The 17,500-nt window shown below is 42.3% G+C and overlaps 1 long non-coding RNA gene across 1 annotated transcript in view; it reads right to left on the minus strand.

Moving 5' to 3' along the window:
- The window catches only part of LOC121845461, a 21,870-nt gene that overhangs the window by 1,120 nt on the left and 3,250 nt on the right, over positions 1-17,500 (minus strand). The gene's annotated exons all lie outside the window — the stretch shown is intronic.

Genomic DNA, 17,500 nt, shown 5'->3' on the forward strand with positions numbered 1-17,500 from the left:
CGCCACGGTTAGGGGAGGAACACACACACAGGGTGACACATGAGGCATCTGCACGCCACGGCTAGGGGGAGGAACACACAACACAGGGTGACACGAGGCATCTGCACGCCACACGCCACGGTTAGGGGAGGAACACACACACAGGGTGACACATGAGGCATCTGCACGCCACGGCTAGGGGAGGAACACACAACACAGGGTGACACGAGGCATCTGCACGCCACACGCCACGGTTAGGGGAGGAACACACACACAGGGTGACACGAGGCATCTGCACGCCACACACCACGGGAGGGGAGGAACACACACACAGGGTGACACGAGGCATCTGCACGCCACGGCTAGGGGAGGAACACACAACACAGGGTGACACGAGGCATCTGCACGCCACACGCCACGGTTAGGGGAGGAACACACACACAGGGTGACACATGAGGCATCTGCACGCCACACGCCACGGTGACACATGAGGGGAGGAACACACACACAGGGTGACACATGAGGCATCTGCACGCCACACGCCACGGTTAGTGGGAGGAACACACCTGCACCACACACAGGCCAATGACACATGAGGCATCTGCACGCCACACGCCACGGTTAGTGGGAGGAACACACCTGCACCACACACAGGCCAATACACACACACACACACACACACACACACACACACACACACACACACACACACACACACACACACACACACATATATATATATATATATATTTCACAGAAAAATATGAGATTTTAATTGTTTTTTTACCTTTATTTAACTAGGCACGTCAGTTAAGAACAAATTCTTATTTTCAATGACGGCCTAGGAACAGTGGGTTAACTGGTCTAGGAACAGTGGGTTAACTGGTCTAGGAACAGTGGGTTAACTGGTCTAGGAACAGTGGGTTAACTGGTCTAGGAACAGTGGGTTAACTGGTCTAGGAACAGTGGGTTAACTGGTCTAGGAACAGTGGGTTAACTGGTCTAGGAACAGAGGGTTAACTGGTCTAGGAACAGTGGGTTAACTGGTCTAGGAACAGTGGGTTAACTGGTCTAGGAACAGTGGGTTAACTGGTCTAGGAACAGTGGGTTAACTGGTCTAGGAACAGTGGGTTAACTGGTCTAGGAACAGTGGGTTAACTGGTCTAGGAACAGTGGGTTAACTGGTCTAGGAACAGTGGGTTAACTGGTCTAGGAACAGTGGGTTAACTGGTCTAGGAACAGTGGGTTAACTGGTCTAGGAACAGTGGGTTAACTGGTCTAGGAACAGTGGGTTAACTGGTCTAGGAACAGTGGGTTAACTGGTCTAGGAACAGTGGGTTAACTGGTCTAGGAACAGTGGGTTAACTGGTCTAGGAACAGTGGGTTAACTGGTCTAGGAACAGTGGGTTAACTGGTCTAGGAACAGTGGGTTAACTGGTCTAGGAACAGTGGGTTAACTGGTCTAGGAACAGTGGGTTAACTGGTCTAGGAACAGTGGGTTAACTGGTCTAGGAACAGTGGGTTAACTGGTCTAGGAACAGTGGGTTAACTGGTCTAGGAACAGTGGGTTAACTGGTCTAGGAACAGTGGGTTAACTGGTCTAGGAACAGTGGGTTAACTGGTCTAGGAACAGTGGGTTAACTGGTCTAGGAACAGTGGGTTAACTGGTCTAGGAACAGTGGGTTAACTGGTCTAGGAACAGTGGGTTAACTGGTCTAGGAACAGTGGGTTAACTGGTCTAGGAACAGTGGGTTAACTGGTCTAGGAACAGTGGGTTAACTGGTCTAGGAACAGTGGGTTAACTGGTCTAGGAACAGTGGGTTAACTGGTCTAGGAACAGTGGGTTAACTGGTCTAGGAACAGTGGGTTAACTGGTCTAGGAACAGTGGGTTAACTGGTCTAGGAACAGTGGGTTAACTGGTCTAGGAACAGTGGGTTAACTGGTCTAGGAACAGTGGTTTAACTGGTCTAGGAACAGTGGGTTAACTGGTCTAGGAACAGTGGGTTAACTGGTCTAGGAACAGTGGGTTAACTGGTCTAGGAACAGTGGGTTAACTGGTCTAGGAACAGTGGGTTAACTGGTCTAGGAACAGTGGGTTAACTGGTCTAGGAACAGTGGGTTAACTGGTCTAGGAACAGTGGGTTAACTGGTCTAGGAACAGTGGGTTAACTGGTCTAGGAACAGTGGGTTAACTGGTCTAGGAACAGTGGGTTAACTGGTCTAGGAACAGTGGGTTAACTGGTCTAGGAACAGTGGGTTAACTGGTCTAGGAACAGTGGGTTAACTGGTCTAGGAACAGTGGGTTAACTGGTCTAGGAACAGTGGGTTAACTGGTCTAGGAACAGTGGGTTAACTGGTCTAGGAACAGTGGGTTAACTGGTCTAGGAACAGTGGGTTAACTGGTCTAGGAACAGTGGGTTAACTGGTCTAGGAACAGTGGGTTAACTGGTCTAGGAACAGTGAGTTAACTGGTCTAGGAACAGTGGGTTAACTGGTCTAGGAACAGTGGGTTAACTGGTCTAGGAACAGTGGGTTAACTGGTCTAGGAACAGTGGGTTAACTGGTCTAGGAACAGTGGGTTAACTGGTCTAGGAACAGTGGGTTAACTGGTCTAGGAACAGTGGGTTAACTGGTCTAGGAACAGTGGGTTAACTGGTCTAGGAACAGTGGGTTAACTGGTCTAGGAACAGTGGGTTAACTGGTCTAGGAACAGTGAGTTTGTCTAGGAACAGTGGGTTAACTGGTCTAGGAACAGTGGGTTAACTGGTCTAGGAACAGTGGGTTAACTGGTCTAGGAACAGTGGGTTAACTGGTCTAGGAACAGTGGGTTAACTGGCCTAGGAACAGTGGGTTAACTGGTCTAGGAACAGTGGGTTAACTGGTCTAGGAACAGTGGGTTAACTGGTCTAGGAACAGTGGGTTAACTGGTCTAGGAACAGTGGGTTAACTGGTCTAGGAACAGTGGGTTAACTGGTCTAGGAACAGTGGGTTAACTGGTCTAGGAACAGTGGGTTAACTGGTCTAGGAACAGTGGGTTAACTGGTCTAGGAACAGTGGGTTAACTGCCTGTTCAGGGGCACCTCCGTGAAATGCTTTAAATAACTGAAGATTAACGACACAAATAGGCATCAATACTGGCAGGCTGATTTGACAGGGCATTTGTCTCAGTGTAATGGTTACGGTTTTACTGCTCTTAGCTCCATTTCACTGTGATATCTTTATGACAGTAATCTGATTCACTGTACCAGCTGGTTCATGGGTAATCTTTCCCATAGTTCACTGTGATATGTTTATGACAGTAATCTGATTGACTGTACCAGTCAATTCATGGGGCGGCAGGGTAGCCTAGTGGTTAGAGGGGGGTGACAGGTAGCCTAGTGGTTAGAGCGTTGGACTAGTAACCGGAAGGTTGCAAGTTCAAACCCCCGAGCTGACAAGGTACAAATCTGTCGTTCTGCCCCTGAACAGGCAGTTAACCCACTGTTCCTAGGCCGTCATTGAGAATAAGAATTTGTTCTTAACTGACTTGCTTAGTTACATAAAGGTAAAATAAAATCTAAATTCCCAGATACCTCAGGCTCAACACATCTAAACTCCCAGATACCTCAGACTCAACACATCTAAACTCCCAAATACATCTGGCACAACACATCTAAACTTCCAGATATCTCAGGCTCAACACACAACACATCTAAACTCCCAGATGTCTCAGGCTCAACACATCTAAACTCCCAGATACCTCAGACTCAACACAACTCCCAGATACCTCAGGCTCAACCCATCTAAACTCCCAGATACCTCAGGCTCAACACATCTAAACTCCCAGATATCTCAGGCTCAACACAACTCCCAGATACCTCAGGCTCAACACATCTAAACTCCCAGATATCTCATGCTCAACACATCTAAACTCCCAGATATCTCAGGCTCAACACATCTAAACTCCCAGATATCTCAGACTCAACACAACTCCCAGATACCTCAGGCTCAACCCATCTAAACTCCCAGATACCTCAGGCTCAACACATCTAAACTCCCAGATATCTCAGGCTCAACACAACTCCCAGATACCTCAGGCTCAACACATCTAAACTCCCAGATATCTCATGCTCAACACATCTAAACTCCCAGATATCTCAGGCTCAACACATCTAAACTCCCAGATATCTCAGGCTCAACACACATCTAAACTCCCAGATACCTCAGGCTCAAATCAAATACAATTTTATTTGTCACATCCCAGAATACAACCTTACTGTGAAATGCAACATAAAAGCCCTTAACCAACATTAGAGTTCAAGAAACATAATTAATAAAATACTAAATAAACAATCAATCAAAAAGTGACATGCATTCACGTAACAATAAAGGCTCCCAGGTATTCGGTACAGGCTCAATGTGGAGGCTATATACCAGGTACAGAGTCAATCTGGAGGCTATATACAGGCTCATTACGGTAAACTCCCAATGTGGAGGCTATATACAATTTTACGGTACAGAGTCAATGTGGAGGCTATATACAGGGCCCTTAACCGGTACAGAGTCAATAATTAATAATATACTAAATAAACAATCAATCAAAAAGTGACATGAGTCAATGTGGAGGCTATATACAGGGTATTACGGTACAGAGTCAATGTGGAGGCTATATACAGGGTATTACGGTACAGAGTCAATGTGGAGGCTATATACAGGGTACCGGTACAGAGTCAATGTGGAGGCTATATACAGGGGGTACAGGTACAGAGACAATGTGGAGGCTATATACAAGGGGTACCGGTACAGAGTCAATGTGGAGGCTATATACAGGGGGTACAGGTACAGAGTCAATGTGGAGACTATATACAGGGTATTACGGTACAGAGTCAATGTGGAGGCTATATACAGGGTGTTACGGTACAGAGTCAATGTGGAGGCTATATACAGGGTGTTACGGTACAGAGTCAATGTGGAGGCTATATACAGGGTGTTACGGTACAGAGTCAATGTGGAGGCTATATACAGGGGGTACCGGTACAGAGTCAATGTGGAGGCTATATACAGGGGGTACCGGAACAGAGTCAATGTGGAGACTATATACAGGGTATTACCACAGAGTCAATGTGGAGGCTATATACAGGGTGTTACGGAACAGAGTCAATGTGGAGGCTATATACAGGGTGTTACGGTACAGAGTCAATGTGGAGGCTATATACAGGGTGTTACGGTACAGAGTCAATGTGGAGGCTATATACAGGGTGTTACGGTACAGAGTCAATGTGGAGGCTATATACAGGGGGTACGGTACAGAGTCAATGTGGAGGCTATATACAGGGGGTACCAGTACAGAGTCAATGTGGAGGCTATATACAGGGGTACCAGTACAGAGTCAATGTGGAGACTATATACAGGGTATTACGGTACAGAGTCAATGTGGAGGCTATATACAGGGGATACCGGTACAGATTCAATGTGGAGGCTATATACAGGGTATTACGGAACAGAGTCAATGCGGAGGCTATATACAGGGGGTACCGGTACAGAGTCAATGTGGAGGCTATATACAGGGTATTACGGAACAGAGTCAATGTGGAGGCTATATACAGGGGTACCAGTACAGAGTCAATGTGGAGGCTATATACAGGGGTACCAGTACAGAGTCAATGTGGAGGCTATATACAGGGGTACCGGTACAGAGTCAATGTGGAGGCTATATACAGAGGGTACCGGTACAGGGTCAATGTGGAGGCTATATACAGGGGGTACCGGTACAGAGTCAATGTGGAGGCTATATACAGGGGGTACCGGTACAGGGTCAATGTGGAGGCTATATACAGGGGTACTGGTACAGAGTCAATGTGGAGGCTATATACAGGGGGGTACGGTACAGAGTCAATGTGGAGGCTATATACAGGGGTATTACGGTACAGAGTCAATGTGGAGACTATATACAGGGTATTACGGTACAGAGTCAATGTGGAGGCTATATACAGGGGGTACGGTACAGAGTCAATGTGGAGACTATATACAGGGGGTACCGGTACAGAGTCAATGTGGAGGCTATATACAGGGGGTACCGGTACAGAGTCAATGTGGAGGCTATATACAGGGGTACCGGTACAGAGTCAATGTGGAGGCTATATACAGGGGGGTACCAGTACAGATTCAATGTGGAGGCTATATACAGGGGTACCGGTACAGATTCAATGTGGAGGCTATATACAGGGGGTACCGGTACAGAGTGAATGTGGAGGCTATATACAGGGGGTATCGGTACAGAGTCAATGTGGAGGCTATATACAGGGGGTACCGGTACTGAGTCAATGTGCAGGGGTACAGGTTAGTAGAGGTAATTTGTAAAGTGACCATGCAGAGTAAATAAACAGCGAGTAGCAGCAGTGTAAAACGTATGTAAATAGTCTGGGTGGCCATTTGATTAATTGTTCAGCAGTTTTATGTCTTGGGGGTAGAAGCTGTTGAGGAGCCTTTTGGACCTTGGCGCTCTGGTACCGCTTGCTGTGCGGTAGCAGATAGAACCGTTTATAACTAGGGTGACTGGGGTCTCTGACAATTTTATGGGGCCTTCCTCTGACACCACCTAGTACAGTATATACAGGAAACAGTATGTGAACCCTTTGGAATTACCTGGATTTCTGCATCAATTGGTCATCAAATTTGATCAGATCTTAAGTCACAACAATAGACAAACACAGTCTGCTAAAACTAATAACACACAAATTATTGTATTTTTCTGTCTATATTGAATATATCATTTAACATTCAGTGTGGGTTGGAAAAAGTATGTGAACCCCTAGGCTAATGACTTGGAGTCAGGAGTCAGCTAACCTGGAGTCCAATCAATAAGATGCGATTGGAGATGTTGGTTCGAGCTGCCCTGTCCTATCAAAAACACTCACACAATTTGAGTTTGCTATTCACAAGAAGCATTGCCTGATGTGAAACTGGAACAAAAGAGAAGAAGAAAGATTAAGAATAAAAACTGTTGCATAAAGCTGGAAACGGTTACAAAAGTATCTCTTAAAGCCTTGATGTTCATCAGTCCACGGTAAAGACAAATCGTCTACAAATGGAGAAAGTTCAGCACTGTTGCTACTCTCCCTAGGAGTGGCCGTCCTGCAAAGATGACTGGAAGAGTCAATTTCCAGACGCCTGAAGGTACCACTTTCATCTGTATAAACAATAGTACACAACTATAAACACCATGGGACCACGCAGCCATCATACCGCTCAGGAAGGAGATGCGGTCTGTCTCTTAGAGATGAATGTACTTTGTGAGAAAAGTGCAAATCAATCCCAGAACAACAGCAAAGGACCTTGTGAAGATGCTGGAGGAAACCGGTACAAAGTATCTATATCCACAGTAAAATGAGTATCGACATAACCTGAAAGGCTGCTCAGCAAGGAAGCAAGGAAGAAGCCACTGCTCCAGGAGGGACTGCTGCACTTCACAAAATAAATGGCATCATGAGGGAGGAAAATTATGTGGATATATTTAAGCAACATCTCAAGACATCAGTCAGGAAGTTAAAGCTTGGTCACAAACGGGTCTTCCAAATGGAGAATGACCCCAAGCATACTTCCAAAGTTGTGGCAAAATGGCTTACGGGCAACAAAGTCAAGATATTGGAGTGGTCATCACAAAGCCCTGACCTCAATCCTATAGGAAATGTGTGGGCAGAACTGATCCACTTTTCATTTTCCATTTGTTTTGTCTTACACGCCTGGTTTCAATTCCCCAATTACTTGTTCATTATTTAAACCTCTGTTCCCCCATGTTTGTTTGTGAGTAATTGATTGTATGTAATACGGTCCGTTATTGTGGGCTCGCATTATTGCGTTGTATTCGTTTGTATTTTGTGTAAATACGTTTTTTTACTCATATCTGCTGTCCTGCGCCTGACTCCTCCACCACCAGCTCACACAGACTTTATAACAGTTGCATTACAACATGTAATTTAAATATATTTTTATTTGGATTTAATGTAATGGACAAACACAAAATAGTTTAAATTGGTGAAGTTAAAAAAATTTAAAAAAAAAAAATAACCTGTTTTTAAACCCCTTTGCTATGAAGTCGATAAACAAGATCTGGTGCAACCAATTACCTTCAGAAGTCACATAATTAGTTAAATAAAGTCCACCTGTGTGCAATCTAAGTGTCACATGACAGTAAATATACACCTCTTCTAAAAGGCCCCAGAGTCTGCAACACCACTAAGCAACGGGCACCACCAAGCAAGCAGCACCATGAAGACCAAGGAGCTCTCCAAACAGGTCAGGGACAAAGTTGTGGAGAAGTACAGATCAGGGTGGGTTACCAAAAAAAATATCAGAAACTTTGAACATCCCACGTAAATCCATTATTAAAAAATGGGAAGAATATGGCAGCACAACAAACCTGCCAAAGAGGGCCGCCCACCAAAACTGACGAACCAGGCAAGGAGGGCATTAATCAGAGAAGCAACAAAGAGACCAAAGATAACCCTGAAGGAGCTGCAGAGCTCCACAGCGGAGATTGGAGTATCTGTTCATAGGACCACTTTTTAAGCCATATACAGTACTCCACAGAGTTGGGCTTTACGGAAGAGTGGCCAGGAAAAAAGCCATTGCTATAGCAAAAGAATAAGCAAACACGCTTGGTGTTTCGCCAAAAGGCATGTGGGAGACTCCCCAAACATATACATGAAGGTACTCTGGTCAGATGAGACAAAAATGTAGCTTTTTGGCCATCAAAGAAAACACTATTTCTGGTGCAAATCTAACATCTTTCATCACCCCTAGATCACCATCCCCACAGTGAAGCTTGGTGGTGGCAGCATCATGCTGTGAGGATGTTTTTCATCGGCAGGGACTGGGAAACTGGTCAGAATTGAAGGAATGATGAATGGCGCTAAATACAGGGAAATTATTGAGGGGAAACCTGTTTCAGTCTTCAAGAGATTTGAGACTGGGACGGAGGTTCACCTTCCAGCAGGACAATGACCCTAAGCATACTGCTAAAGCAACACTTGAATGGTTTAAGGGGAAACATTTAAATGACTTGGAATGGCCTAGTCAAAGCCCAGACTTCAATCCAATTGGTATGACTTAAAGATTGCTGTACATCAGCGGAACCGATCCAACTTGAAGGAGCTGGAGCAGTTTTGCCTTGAAAATTGGGCAAACGTCCCAGTGGCTAGATATACCAAGCTTATAGAGACATACCCCAAGAGGCTTGCAGCTGTAATGGCTGCACAAGGTGTCTATACAAAGTATTGACTTTGGGGGGGTGAATAGTTCTGCACGCTCAATTTTTCAGTTTTTTTTGTCTTATTTCTTGTTTGTTTTACAATAAAAAAAATTTTGCATCTTCAAAGTGGTAGGCGTGTTGTATACATCAAATGAAATGAACTGCCAAAAAAAAATCAATTTTAATTCCAGGTTGTAAGGCAACAACAGAGGAAAAATGCCAAGGGGGGTGAATACTTTCGCTAGCCACTGTATTGAGATCTGGCTGTGGACCCTCAGCAATACATCCGTGGAACCCACTCTGAGAACCCCTGAATTAGAGGGACACAATATGAGCAAATGAAAGTACAAAGAAAGTAAATTAACAACATTTCTAACATATCAATACATCTAAATGGTATGATTAACAGCCACAAGCGACGCTAGAGTGATGCTCTTACTAATCAGGGACCTAAAAAACAGCAATTATGTCTGATTCACTGACAGCTACAGGCGGATTGTTACACAAGACTGGATCTGGAGGAGAGGAGAGGAGATGAGAGGAGAGGAGAGGAGATGAGAGGAGAGGAGAGGAGAGGAGAGGAGAGGAGAGGAGAGAGGAGAGGAGAGGATAGGAGAGGAGAGAACAGAAGAGAGGGGAGGAGAGAACAGAAGAGAGGGGAGGAGAGAACAGAAGAGGGGGGAGAGAACAGAAGAGTGGGAGGAGAGAACAGAAGAGGGGAGGAGAGGAGAGTGGGAGAACAGAGAGGGGAGAGAGAACAGAAGAGTGGGAGGAGAGAACAGAAGAGGGGAGGAGAGGAGAGGAGAGGAGAGAACAGAAGAGGGGAGGAGAGGAGAGGAGAGAACAGAAGAGGGGAGAGAGAATAGAAGAGTGGGAGGAGAGAACAGAAGAGGGGAGGAGAGAGAGAAGGGGAGAGAACAGAAGAGGGGAGGAGAGAACAGAAGAGGGGAGGAGAGAGAGAGGAGAGGAGAGAACAGAACAGAAGAGAGGAGAGGAGAGAACAGAAGAGGGAGGAGAGAACAGAAGAGGGGAGGAGAGAGAACAGAAGAGGAGAGAACAGAAGAGGGGGAGGAGAGAACAGAAGAGGGGAGAGGAAGAGAGAGGAGAGAACAGAAGAGGGGGAGAGAGGAGAGGGAGAGAACAGAAGAGGGGGGGAGAGAAAGAAGAGGAGAGAACAGAAGAGGGGGAGGAGAGAACAGAAGAGGGGAGGAGAGGAGAGGAGAGGAGAGAACAGAAGAGGGGGGAGAGAAAGGAGGAGAGAACAGAAAGGGGGAGAGGGGAGGAGAGAACAGAAGAGGGGAGAGAAGAAGAGGAGGAGAGAGAACAGAAGAGGGGAGGAGAGGAGAGGAGGAGAGAACAGAAGAGGGGGGGAGAGAAAGGAGGAGAGAACAGAAGAGGGGAGGAGAGAGAGAGGAGAGAACAGAAGAGGGGGAGAGAAAGGAGGAGAGAACAGAAGAGGGGAGAGGAGGAGGAGAGAACAGAAGAGGGGAGAGAAAGGGGAGAGAGAGAACAGAAGAGGGAGGAGAGAACAGAAGAGGAGAGACACAGAGGAGAGGGGAGAGAACAGAAGAGGAAAGGGCAAGAGAACAGAGAGGGGGAATCTGAAGGAGGAGAGAAGAGGGGGAGGACCAAGAGAACAGAAGAGGGGGTCTGGAGAGAACAGAAGAGGGGAGGAGAGCCAAAGGGGAGAGAGCAGGAGCCAAAGGGGGGAGAAAGGAGAGAGAGCCAGAAGAGGGGGAGCCAAAGTCTGGGAGTTAAAGAAGAGGGGGCCAGAAGCAGAAGGGAGCCAAAGGGGAGCCAAAGTCTGGGAGCTAAAGTCTGGAGAGCAGAAGAGGGGGAGAGAAAGAGGAGAGCCAAAGTCTGGGATCTCTTCCCTTCTTTTTCTCTGAGGAGCCAAAGTCTGGGAGAAAGAGGGGAGAGCCAAAGAGGGGAGAGCCAAAGTCTGAGGAGCCAAAGTCTGGAGAGCCAAAGAGGGAGAGAAAGAGCCAAAGTCTGGGAGTTAAAGAGGGGGGAGCCAAAGTCTGGGAGCCAACAGTCTGGGAGCCAAAGTCTGGGAGCTAAAGTCTGGAGAGCCAAAGTCTGGGAGCCAAAGTCTGGGAGCCAAAGTCTGGGAGCCAAAGGCCAAGGGAGCCAAAGTCTGGGAGCCAAAGGGGGAGCCAAAGAGAGAGAACAAAGAGGGGGAGCTCAGAGGGAGCCAAAGTCGAGGCCAGAACAGAGAAAGGAGGAAAGCGAGGAGCCAGAGAAAGGAGCCGAAAAACTGGGAAAGTAGGAGAGCCAGGACAGATGGAAAGGCTTTGGAGAGAGTAGGACCTTTAAAACAGAGAAATCATATCCTGATTTAAATCTGGGAGAAAGGAGGAGAAAGTCGGGAAAATAAAACAGACTGAAAGTATATATGATATATCCTACTACTATCACCTCCCCTTTAAATAAAGTATATCCTACTACTATCAGAGAAAGGAAAAGAACAGAAAGGTATATCCTACTACTATCACCTCCCTTTAAATAAAGGTATATCCTACTACTATCACCTCACCTTTAAATAAAGGCCACTACTAGACCTCACCTTTAAATAAAGTATATCCTAGACTAAACCTCACCTTTAAATAAAGGTATATCCTACTCTATCACCTCCCCTTTAAATAAAGGTATATCCTACTACTAGCCACCTTTAAATCTGGTATATCCTACTACAAAGTCTGGTATAGCCAAAGTCTGGCCAAAGCTAAAGTCTAGCCAAAGTCTGGGAGCCTTTAAAGTCTAAAGCCAAAGTCTGGGAGCCAAATCTGGGAGCCTCACCTTTAAATAAAGGTATATCCTACTACTATCACCTACCTTTAAATCAAGGTATATCCTAAAACTGGGAGCCTCCCTTTAAATAAAATATATCCTACTACTATGCCTCCCTTTAAATAAAGGTATATCCTACTACTATCACCTCCCCTTTAAATAAAGGTATATCCTACTACTATCACCTCACCTTTAAATAAAGGTATATCCTACTACTATCACCTCACCTTTAAATAAAGGTATATCCTACTACTATCACCTCCCTTTAAATAAAGGTATATCCTACTACTATCACCTCCCCTTTAAATAAAGGTATATCCTACTACTACCTTTAAATAAGGTATATCCTACTACGCCTCACCTTTAAATAAAGGTATATCCTACTACTATCGCCTCCCCTTTAAATAAAGGTATATCCTACTACTATCGCCTCACCTTTAAATAAAGGTATATCCTACTACTATCGCCTCACCTTTAAATAAAGGTATATCCTACTACTATCGCCTCACCTTTAAATAAAGGTATATCCTACTACTATCGCCTCACCTTTAAATAAAGGTATATCCTACTACTATCTTTAAATAAAGGTATATCCTACTCACCTTTAAATAAAGGTATATCCTACTACTATCGCCTCACCTTTAAATAAAGGTATATCCTACTACTATCACCTCTGTCACGCACTGACCTTAGATATCTCTGTGTTCTATATATTTTGGTTAGGTCAGGGAGTAGGACTCTTTAAAAGGGGTTTTTGGTAGGGTTTTGTATAAGGGGTTTTGTATGTCTAGGGTTTTTGTATGTCTAGGTGTTTTGTATGTCTAGGGTTTTATGTCTAGGTGTTTTTGTATGTCTAGGGGGTTTTTGTATGTCTAGGTTTTGTATGTCTAGGTGTTTTGTATGTCTAGGGTTTTGTATGTCTAGGGTTTTTGTATGTCTTTGTATGTCTAGGGTTTTGTATGTCTAGGGGGTTTTTGTATGTCTAGGGTTTTTTGTATGTCTAGGGTTTTGTATGTCTAGGGTTTTTGTATGTATCTAGTTTTGTATGTCTAGGGTTTTGTATGTCTAGGGTTTTGTATGTCTAGGTGTTTTGTATGTCTAGGGTTTTTGTATGTCTAGGTTTTTGTATGTCTAGGTCTAGGGTTTTTGTATGTCTAGGTTTTTTTGTCTAGGGTTTGTATCTAGGTTTTTGTATGTCTAGGGTTTTGTATGTCTTGTTTTGTATGTCTAGGGTTTTTGTATGTCTAGGGTTTTGTATGTCTAGGGTTTTTGTATGTCTAGGGGGTATGTTTGTATGTCTAGGGTTTTTGTATGTCTAGGGTTTTTGTATGTCTAGGTGTTTTTGTAGGGTTTTTGTATGTCTAGGGTTTTTGTATGTCCTAGGTGTTTGTATGTCTAGGGTTTTTGTATGTCTAGGGTTTGTTGTCTAGGGTTTTTGTATGTCTAGGGTTTTTGTATGTCTAGGGTTTTTTTGTTCTATGTCCAGGGTTTTTGTATGTCTAGGGTTTGTATGTCTAGGGTTTTTGTATGTTTTTATGTCTAGGTTTTTGTATGTCTAGGGTTTTTGTATGTCTAGGGTTTTTGGTTTTTGTATGTCTAGGTTTTTGTATGTCTTTTTGTATGTCTAGGGTTTTGTATGTCTAGGTGTTTGTATGTCTAGGGTTTTTGTATGTCTAGGGGTTTTGTATGTCTAGGGTTTTTGTATGTCTAGGGTTTTTGTATGTTTGTATGTCTAGGGTTTTTATGTCTAGGGTTTTTGTATGTCTAGGGTTTTTGTATGTCTAGGGTTTTTTTGTTTTTATGTGTTTCTAGGTCTAGGGTTTTATGTCTAGGGTTTTTGTATGTGTCTATGTCTAGGGGTTTTGTATGTCTAGGGTTTTTTGTATGTCTAGGGTTTTTTGTATGTCTGTTTTGGCCTGATATGGTTCCCAATCAGAGACAGCTGTTTATCGTTGTCTCTGATTGGGGATCATATTTAGGCAGGCCTTTTTCCCACTTTCTGGTGTGGGATCTTGTCTATGTGTAGTTGCCTGTCAGCACTATATTGTATAGCTTCACGTTTCATTTGTTATTTTGTTAGTTTGTTCAGTGTTCATTCTTTTAATAAAGAGAATGTACGCATACCACGCTGCGCCTTGGTCTCCTTCATACGATGAACGTGACGTCCTCACTTTAAATAAAGGTATATTCTACTACTATCACCTCACCTTTAAATAAAGGTATATTCTACTACTATGACCTCACCTTTAAATAAAGGTATATTCTACTACTCTATCACCTCACCTTTAAATAAAGGTATATTCTACTACTATCACCTCACCTTTAAATAAAGGTATAGTCTACTACTATCACCTCACCTTTAAATAAAGGTATATCACCTCACCTTTGAATAAAGGTATATTCTACTACTATCACCTCACCTTTAAATAATGGTATTAGTTGTCATCCTGGTAATTTACATCTGTGACTGGTTGCACTTCCTTCTTCATTCCTGAACTAGATAGTTAATAGATGTTAGGCAATTGCCAGCTGCTAGGTAGTTACTATGTAATTAATAGTTACTAGGTAATTAGTTACTAGTTAGTTAAAACTTACCAACTAATTACTGGTTACTAGGTAGTTACTAGTTAATAGTTATAGTTACTAGTTAGTTACTAGTTAATGGTTACTAGTCACTAGTTAGTAATTACTAGTTAATCTGTAGATAATAGTTACTAGGTAATTACTAGCTATTAGGTAGTTCATAGTTACTAGGTAATTGCTAGTTAAATGTAATTACTAGTTACTAGGTAGTTAATATTGACTAGGTAGTTAATATTGACTAGGTAATACTCGTTCATAGGCAAGTACTAGCTACTAGGTAGTTCATAGTTAGTTAGCAGATAATGACTAGTTGCTAGGCAACTACTAGGTAATAATTGTGTCGAGAATTACGTAGAAATGAATTGGATAGAAGGTTCATGAAGAGCTAATTAACTTAAGGGGTGTAATTTCCTGCAGCTCTATCGTCCTTAAACACCATGCCGTTAGAGGTAACGATTTAGAGAAAATATATATAGATTTTTGTATTTCCGTCGTCGTTCTTTTCAGACGATAGATCACAGAGACCATACCGTTCATGAATAATCCCTAGTTCTGGTATCAAGTCATGTATGTATCATGTATCATGTATGTAGTGATATCATGTATGTAGTGATATCATGTATGTAGTGATATCATGTATAGTGATATGTAGTGATATCATGTATGTAGTATCATGTATGTAGTGATATCATGTATGTAGTGATATCATGTAGGTAGTGATATCATGTAGTTGTCCATATGGTTCCATTGATGTACACTACAACTGTTTCATAGCACAGAGAATTCATAATTTAGGTTACACTACCATTATATTCAGCTATAGATTAATTCATGGTTATGATTTAGGTTACACTACCATTATATTCAGCTATAGATTAATTCATGGTTATGATTTAGGTTACACTACCATTATATTCAGCTATAGATTAATTCATGGTTATGATTTAGGTTACACTACCATTATATTCAGCTATAGATTAATTCATGGTTATGATTTAGGTTACACTACCATTATATTCACCTATAGATTCATTCATGGTTATTATTTAGGTTACACTACCATTATATTCACCTATAGATTAATTCATGGTTATAATTTAGGTTACACTACCATTATATTCAGCTATAGATTAATTCATGGTTATGATTTAGGTTACACTACCATTATATTCAGCTATAGATTAATTCATGGTTATGATTTAGGTTACACTACCATTATATTCAGCTATAGATTAATTCATGGTTATGATTTAGGTTACACTACCATTATATTCACCTATAGATTAATTCATGGTTATAATTTAGGTTACACTACCATTATATTCACCTATAGTTTGAAATTCAAGCTATTTTGTTCCTCCCACGTTTATTACACAATGTTGTTTAACCCCTAATAGTATCTTGTCTATGATATTTACCTTTACAACTGTTTTAGATAGAAACAACATGGACCGTGTAGCTTTTTGTTCTCTGTTTTAGGACACCTGATTACACAATAACATGGACCGTGTAGCTTTCTTGATTCTCTGTTTTACCTTTACACCTGTTTTAGTATCAGAAACAACATGGACCGTGTAGCTTTCTGATTCTCTGTTTTAGGACACCTGGAGGTATCAGAAATAACATGGACCGTGTAGCTTTCTGATTCTCTGTTTTAGGACACCTGGAGGTATCAGAAATAACATGGACCGTGTAGCTTTCTGATTCTGTTTTAGGACACCTGGAGGTATCAGAAATAACATGGACCGTGTAGCTTTCTGATTCTCTGTTTTAGGACACCTGGAGGTATCAGAATAACATGGACCGTGTAGCTTTCTGATTCTCTGTTTTAGGACACCTGGAGGTATCAGAAATAACATGGACCGTGTAGCTTTCTGATTCTCTGTTTTAGGACACCTGGAGGTATCAGAAATAACATGGACCATCACCATTACATGCACCTATAGATGTTCCTTCCTCTTACATTTCATTATGTCCTCCCACAGAGTTGTTTAAATAGCAGAGTAGAGTCAAATATAGTATAGTAGAATATAATAGAATAGAATAGAGTAGAATAGAGTAGAGTAGAATATAGTAGAATATAATAGAATAGAATAGAGTAGAATAGAGTAGAGTAGAATAGAGTAGACTATAGTAGAATAGAATAGAGTAGAATAGAATAGAGTAGAATATAATAGAGTAGAGTAGAATAGAGTAGAATAGAGTAGAGTAGAGTAGCGTAGAGTAGAGTAGAATAGAGCAGAATAGAGTACATTAGAGTAGAGTAGAATAGAGTAGATTTAGAATAGAGTAGAATAGAATAGAGTAGAGTAGAATAGAGTAGAGTAGAATAGAATATATTAGAATAGAATAGAGTAGATATAGAATAGAGTAGAATAGAATAGAGTAGAGTAGAATAGAATAGAGTAGAGTAGAATAGAGTAGAATAGAATAGAGTAGAGTAGAATAGAGTAGAATAGAGTAGAGTAGAGTAGCGTAGAGTAGAGTAGAATAGAGTAGAATAGAGTACATTAGAGTAGAGTAGAATAGAGTAGATTTAGAATAGAGTAGAATAGAATAGAATAGAGTAGAGTAGAATAGAATAGAGTAGAGTAGAATAGAGTAGAGTAGAATAGAATATATTAGAATAGAATAGAGTAGATATAGAATAGAGTAGAATAGAATAGAGTAGAATAGAATAGAGTAGAGTAGAATAGAGTAGAATATAATAGAGTAGAGTAGAATAGAGTAGAATAGAGTAGAGTAGAGTAGCGTAGAGTAGAATAGAGTACATTAGAGTAGAGTAGAATAGAGTAGATTTACAATAGAGTAGAATAGAATAGAGTAGAGTAGAATAGAATAGAGTAGAGTAGAATAGAGTAGAGTAGAATATATTAGAATAGAGTAGAGTAGATATAGAATAGAGTAGAATAGAGTGC

Source organism: Oncorhynchus tshawytscha, unplaced genomic scaffold (genome assembly GCF_018296145.1).
Source record: "Oncorhynchus tshawytscha isolate Ot180627B unplaced genomic scaffold, Otsh_v2.0 Un_contig_4095_pilon_pilon, whole genome shotgun sequence".
NCBI lineage: Eukaryota > Metazoa > Chordata > Actinopteri > Salmoniformes > Salmonidae > Oncorhynchus > Oncorhynchus tshawytscha.